Raw genomic sequence first — 7,839 nt, 5'->3', positions numbered from 1 at the left:
TGTCCTTCACAGCTTGCAGGGCACAATGTAGAAATATATTCATCCTCTGGGTGAACTGTAATGATTAACACAGATAATAAAGACCATGAATATTTAGCAATATATTCAGACATCTCAGCTATAGATGGGAACAGGTTGAAAATGAACCTTAAGCTTGTTTGATCCCCAGCATTCAACTGCTGCAGGCACCGTCGTGGTCCTCCTTCCAGCAGTCTCCGGGATGAGCCACTTTTAATGACTCACTGGTGCCCTTGTGAAATACTTCTGGTGAGAAGCTGGAGGATTGTGTCTTTAAACTGTGCATTGCAGATATGAAGTTTAGTGCCCTACATTTCTGGTTAGCTCTGGGGGCATTAATTCTAATTTAAGGGCAGCTTTTTATTTCATTTATGATGTGATTCAGAGTGCGGATGGATAAATGGAGGGACAGAAAATAAAAGAGGAAAAAAATTGCTCTGAGGGTTGGTGACAAACCCAACTTGGGTGTGCAAGACCTTCCACTGACAATTCCTATGATCATTCCTTCAGCTCCATCCATGCAGCCCAGAGGAGCATCCCTCTGACCCCTCTGGGAGCTGATGGGCTGGTCAGAGCCCTGTGCCCAGCCTGAGCCCCCCAACTGCCCGATTTCACAGGAGGCCAGACAGAAACAATGGGTTCCTGGGGTTTTGGCCAGGGAATGAGCAGCTAAGACACTCATTTTAATCCTCGGTGCAACCCTGCAAAGCAACCCTTGCATTTTAAAGCAGCGGGGTTGCTAAACCCTGCAAATGAGAGTAAAGGTCCTGGTGACCTCAGGAAAAAGGACCGGCTATGTTTTGTGCTCTTTTCCTCCAAACTCAAACATTATAAAATCTAGCTGGCTCACATGTTCTTTCCACGTGAAAGATTGTTTGTCACTGCATCCTCTAGGCCTTATCCGAGAATGACAGAAGAGCTTGCTCACCAAGAGGACAGACACTTCAGCTCTACAACAGGCTTTAAAGGAAGATTCTCTCCCTTTCACTGTGGATGGTTTTGCTAATCAATCAGTGTTACCACCCCACTGCCATTGCCCTCAGCACAGCACAGCCAGCTGTGGCACAGCTGTCCCCAGGGGACCCCCGTGCCCAGGGCATGCCTATGGGAGAGGCACCACGGCACAGGTGTGCCCAGGTAGAGTGTGGCCCATGGCACAGCTGATCACTTGCAGACTGGTGTAAAAAAAAAAAAAAGAAAAGGGAGGACACTGGCAACATCAGCTTCGCTAATATCCCTTGTTATAGAAACTTAAAATAGCACAGAAAGCCCAAATATCATGTAGTTTTGCATGATTTTTATTCTCCATATTCTTGAAAAAACTAAAGCTCTTGTAGAAAATTTAAGAGTTCTGTTTACAACCTTTTATCTGTTTGCTCCTTTGAGCACTTATCATGGTGAGCCATAAATCAAATCAAATCAAATAATTAAGTTTGGAAAAGACCTCTAAGATCACCAAGCCCAACCGTTAACCCAACACCACCATGCCCACTAAACCAATGTCCTGAAGTGCCACATCTACATGTTTTTGAACTATAATGTTTGGTAAGTGAGGAAGACTCATTGTATTTTCATTATCTTAGAACATTGGCATAGCAGCAAGTTAATAGAATAGGAAATAACAGACAGGCTGTGCACAATGCTGGGGAACTCAAAGGAAGAAAGGCAGAGGGAAGGCATGCTTTATACTAAGGTATCGTTCACAGGAGTGCATTGTGCAGGCAGCCAGACCTGAACATCTGTGCAGGCAGGTGAGGAGCCTGGCCAGAGCCAAAGATAGCACTGACAGTGTTTTGTTCCTCGCCTCTTTGCTGGCCCCCACATGGTGATTCGATGTTTGGCACTGAGCGTGTGGAAACTAAAATGCTCACACCATTTAATGGCAGTCTAGTTCCTGCTTGTAAAGGATACTGAGATCTTCTTGGAGCTCCTCTCCTTGGCGAGGGGCAGGGGGGGCACGTGGACACAGTGTCTTGTACCAGCACAAATGGAGCAGTAAGGGGAACGCCTGCAAACGTTGCTGCAGGTCGTGTGCTCATTGGCACGGGCTGCTGGAACCTCCAGGGAATCTACCGCCAGGAGATTGAGAGCCTGCATCTCCCTTGGCCAGCAAGCCAAAGCAAAGTGTTCGAGGAAGTTATGTTGGGTTTTACCGAAACATTCTACCCCAAAACATTCTAAAACATGGCTGTGAAGAACATGAGAGTTGGAGACTCAAAGAGTAAAAAAGTAGGAAATTAAAGCTTCCTATGAAAATTGGCATTCTTGTGCCTATGCATCATGCTACAGGTACTGCCATTTTCAGCTAAATGTGAGCCAGATACGATTAATGAGATCTTGTATGTGTACATCTGTATGAAACATGTTTTCCACTAACCTCATTCTTGGGAAAAGCTTAGTTCTTTCATGTGGAGTTTTCCAATAAAAACAGGATTACTCTGAGGCAGACAGAATGTGGTAAAAAAATCCATGGAAGTTACTTACACGAGGCAAAGTTAATGGCCATGCAAACCCGAGTACTTTGCTAGAAAGTAGTGCTCGTGGCATCTCGCATCCAGCCCTGCCTGGAACGATGGTGTGTAATGGCCAAATGACGACGTGAACCTTAGCACTCACAGCTCTCCCACAGACGTCTCCTGCTTCCTCCCCTCGTAGCCTCCCAGCAACTCGAGCTTTCTGCCCTGGTTTGCCTTTCCTGCATCCCACATCCTTCGGCCTCTCCTCCCATCTCAGCTTGGCCAGCCAGTCCCAGCTGTCCCCCTGCACTGGTCTCAGCTTGTGCCAGACCACAAACAGCCTCAGTGGCCAAGCAAGAATTACCTATTCTTTCTGAAGCCAAGTTGTCAAATTTTTTGTTTTGCCTTTGCATTTCCCCTGGTCATTGCAAAGGAAGGAGAGACTGAGGGTAACGGTGGGAGGAACTGCAGTATTTTCCTGTTTGTTGTTTTAAGCCTTGCTAATACATCCTCTGCTGCCCCTCCATATACTAAGTGGAGGATATGAGCCTTTCCTCCATTACGTTTCATTTATATTGATATATACCTATGTATGCGTACACACACTGTGGGTGCTAGGATGCCCTTTCAAATATCTTTCTGCAGCGCATGTGCCACGGGACAGGAGCACATCTCCATCAGTGCCTGGGGTGAGGGGGTGCATGCTTTGGGAGGACCCTCTTGGACACGACCAGGGGGAGACCTCAGCCGACGGAGCAGCCCTCGCCATGTACTCCGGGTCCTGCGGCGCTCGCCGAGCAGCATCAGGGTTCGGGTCATGTCTGACTCATCCAGCCTTTGATGGCAAACACCCCAAGGCATCGTGTGCTCACTGCTCCTACTTGTTTTAAATTAACTATAGGAGGTAAGAAATTAGGAAAATCGGCCCTGTTGTTATTGTATTTGATTGGGGTATTTATTTGTAATCCAATAATTCCTTAAAACCAGTCAGAGGAGGATGTGACGGGGAGTTTGAAGATGTATTGACCGGGTTGCAAAACCACTTTATTCTTCTGCTAAAACTCTGTTCCCCAATGCAGCTGCATTCAAATCCAAAATCAGCCCATTAGCCACTCTATTGGCTCCCATTAACATAATAATTGTCACATAGAAATAGGGTGGCCAGTCTCAAAAAGCTTCATTTACCACCAGGTCTCAGGGAAGGAATACAGGAATGTCACTGGAATAATTACGTATTTTTGACAGATAGTAATAATTATTGGCATTGGGCTGTTCCTGAAGACAGACTGTTTGTATTTCATCAGCAAGGCTTTGTGATTGGAGCTGCAATATTTTCCCTTAAAAATTAACTTCTGCTGCCAATAAAAGGAATCAGGCTCCCATTTTTAATCTTTTCTTTTTTTCTTTGGTGGTTGTTAGTCCCACTTTTGTTCCAGTTGAGAGGGTTTGCTCTCAACAATGTCCCCCTAATCCTCTAAACACTATGCCCAGTTCCCCAGCCCTCCATGTGCACAGCGAGGGCAGCGTGAGCCGGGGTGGGATCCCTTCTTCAAATTTGGGAGGAATCTAATGGCAGAGACAGTCCCTGGGCCTGGGTGCAGTTTCATCTGCCCAGCAAAGCTGTGGGGTGATACTTGCACTTGCTGCACAGGTGATGCATAGCCAGAGATGCTGGCATCCCAAACACATGCACTGCGAAGCTTTTCAGCTGCTTTTTGAAAACTGCATCTGGAGAGACCCTGTGAGCCTGCCCACAGGTTTGGAAGGTAGAAGAAAAATAAATTTCTGTCTCCTGGCAAACCCATTCAATAATTCAATAATGTGCTGTAAAATGTGTGTTTTCATTCACTTGTAATTGCCCTTGTGTCCTGCAGAGAAGCAGTAACATGAGAACTGTGCACACAGGGGAAAGCCTGTGGAAAATACAAAATGGGAAAATCAGAGAACAAACAATAAAGAAATCACCTGTGGGGAAGGAGAGGAAAGCGAAGAAGGAAAGAAACTTGGGACTGGAAATTCAGTTCTCTCTAACGGATTTAAGTCTTCATTTTTAGCAACCAAAATTTAATTAACTGTCCTCTAGCCCCCTATGCAGAGGAGACAGGAGCACACAGAAATTGGTGCAGACTGGATTTAAAAGGGTCAGTGCCACCATTACTCTGTCAAGGAGAGCACGGAGGTGTAGGGCTAAGCAAGATGAGCCCAGCGGGAGAAGTGGTTTATTACAGTGCTAAGTGCAACTGGCACTATGTGCAACCGATGCCTACGGGGATGAGCCATTCCCATGCGAGGAGCAGTGGCAGAGCACAAAGGAGCTGAGCATCACCTGGGCCTGTCCATCCTGACACAAAAACAAGCTGAAATCGAATTACTGGCTTTCTCCTCGAGTTCACTGTTGTGAATCCCCTTCTCTCCCCGCCATCGGTCCCCTGGGGTTTCTGCTCTTTCCTGCTCGTAATGGACGTGCATGGGGAAGCTGGAGCACATGGCCAGACCCTCTACCGCAGGCAGTCACTGCATTGCTGTTTCCACCCCTCACCTAAAAGCCTCCACTGCCGCTGGGCATGGGGTTGGGGGGATGCTCGGAGCACAGCCCTGGCTCTGCTCCCCCCACCAGCAGGGTCTGCGTGGCCAGGGACAACCTCGCACGCTGGGGCACTGGGCTGAGAGCAGAGACCAGCCACGGGTGCCAGCATGGGGAAAGCCAGCAGCACATTCCTCCTCTCCTGCATGGTTGTCCCACCCTTGGGGCCAAGGACAGCCTGCGCAGGTGTTTGAAGGAAACCTTTGGAGGAATGTAGTTTCCTTACTGCTCAGCCTCCAGGTGCAGTTTGGTGCCCGGCTGCCTACCTAAATTCTGCCAAACTATTCATGCCATGTCAGTAGATGTTAATGACTTGGCTTAAGGTACACTCTACTGACATAAAAATCCAACGGGACAGTTTTCAACCCATCTGAAACGCGCTCTGAATGTTTGTGAAAGATTCTTCTAACTGTCTTGTAATTGAATGCAATCAGGCATCTGCATGTGCTAATGGAGTAACTGTGCCAGCTTAAACCTCCGCCGAGCTGCGCAGGGCTCGCCTCCCCTTGCTGCCGCTGGGTTTTCTGCCACTCCTATTCATGGTGGCCCACTTTTCTTCAGACCCTGTTGGTCTGTGTTCAAACATTATAGCTTTCTATAGGGTAGGCAAGAAAAGGAAGTGCAAAAGCAGGAGAGCTGCCAAAGCACTCTTCATGATTTTTGCTATTTGCTCGCTCCACCCCAGCTTTGCCATTTAGTCACCCCCCACACACACACCCCCGCCAAGGAGCACGTGCTTCCCTCTTCTGACCCTTTCCTACAGAGACAAGGACAGCCTTTCTCTGGTCACGCAGTCCCTTTTCCTGCCCTCTCCTCCCTGTAAGTACAGATTTTTGGTCTGTATTTTAATGCAACATTTTTAATCCAGACCATCCCAGACCAAAGATGGAGAAGCAAACACAGGGTTTCAGGAAAAAAGTCTTTCTTACTGTAAAAGCACTTGCTCTGTGCCTCCAGAATCTGCACGAGGGAAACCTTAGAAAGCTCACCTGACTTAACTGTTCACAGGTCATGCACTCACTGGCAGTCACTGTTAATACAGGGCTCATTAATTAGCCTGGCTCTTGCTGTAGGCTGCCATGCGGGATCACACCCAGAGCATTTCATTAGCAGGAACATTTCCTTCAGCCTGGCCAGACCTCTTCATCCACTCCCCTTTGCGAATCTGCTCATTGGGCAGATGGACATGCCCTCAGATGGGAGTCCCCTGTGAGAAGGATGCAAAGACCCCACTTCACTTGCAATAGCACCTCAGCAGGTCTTGGATAAAGTCTGCTCAGGGTTTACTGGTCTGCACAAGTCATTCGTCTCCACCTCTGCAGTTACTTTGTCAGGGGATGCAGGTGATGTATCTCAACATCCCACACATTTCAGCCACATTCTTTAAAGCAAAAACCAATTGGTCAGGAGTATTTGGCTTGGCAGGATCACTGGCTGCAAGCTGTGGCTGCTGTGAAAGGCAGGGGACACGTCTGCATTCCTGCTCCAGAGACCAGCTTAGGAGAACACCCAGTGCACATGCCTCGTGTGGGTCAAATGGCATTTACTGGCATCCTCCTCTGGAACTGGAGGCTTGTCAAGCAGTCGGTCCGTGTGCTTTGAATGCCTTTGTACAGCTTTGCATCCCAGCTGATGTTCCTCCCGGAGGCAGTTGAGGTGAGGATCACGTGTACTCCAGCATCTTGTTATACTGCCAGCCTCTCTGCAAATTGTGGCTGATGAGGCACCAGGAACTGGAGAGGGTAGGAGTCAGCCTTGTTCTGACCACCTCGGAGCTGGTTTTCAACCCCACACCTCTCTGCTTGCATGGAGTACCTATGTTCCTTCTGCCAGCTCTGCTCCACAGATGTCTACCTCTTATCACAGTGCTGAGAACGAGAATCCCAAGTACTTTGAGGGGAATGTGGCTTATCATCGCTCCTTGTGCACCAGCCAAAAATCAGACGAGACCAGACAACACAAACACTCTGAGGCAAGGAGAAGAGCAGGGTGTAAACCTCTTGTTCACAGGGAGCTCCTCGTTTGGGTGTAAGTGTCTGCTTTGCATGGGAGTGGTCACCCCAGGGACTTCTCCAGAAGAGCAGACCCTTGAGGTAGGGCCAAAACCACCCACACCTTACCTACTGCAGCGTGTCCAGTCCTCAGACACCTGGGAATCCAAAGTCCTGGATGGTTACAGCCCCAAATCCAGGAATCACTTGAAGGGAAGGCAAGGCGTACTCGGAATTCCCATCCCACGAGCACACAAGAGGCTGCTCTCCCAACAAAGACACCTCCGGCACTCTCCTCCAGACGGCCTTCCTGCAGTGTGCCAGTGGCCCCAGGCAAGCTGCTCCGCACGGACCGGGCTCTCAGCCCACATCCCAAGACCTGCCTCACCCGTGGGAGGGCTGGGCTCCTCCTGAGCCTGCAGCACGCCTGCCTGCACCATCCACCCCCAGTTTTACTCGGCACAGGCAGAGACATTAGGATCACTTACCCCTTGCAGACCTTCAGTAAGGCTGGTTGCTCTCAGTACAGCAGCAAGTTCATTTCCCTGTTAACTCCCAGTGTACTATTTCAAGCATCTGCAAAACCAGAGGCCCCACGCACCCAGGGAGCTCCATGGAAAAGGCTTCTTTGGAAACCACACATGCTAAATACCTCTGCTGACACTATGGTTTTGCATTTGGTGAGGAATGACTGGTTCTTCTGGGCCTTGATTTCAGAGGCTGCTCTATCCACACTTAACTGTATTGCATTAATGGCAGAGGCACAGCTAGCGATGCAGGACTGCATACA

This window comes from Haliaeetus albicilla, chromosome 23 (genome assembly GCF_947461875.1).
Source record: "Haliaeetus albicilla chromosome 23, bHalAlb1.1, whole genome shotgun sequence".
Classification (NCBI taxonomy): Eukaryota; Metazoa; Chordata; class Aves; order Accipitriformes; family Accipitridae; genus Haliaeetus; species Haliaeetus albicilla.
The sequence above is the reverse complement of the archived record's forward strand: the minus strand, read 5'-3'. Positions refer to the sequence as shown.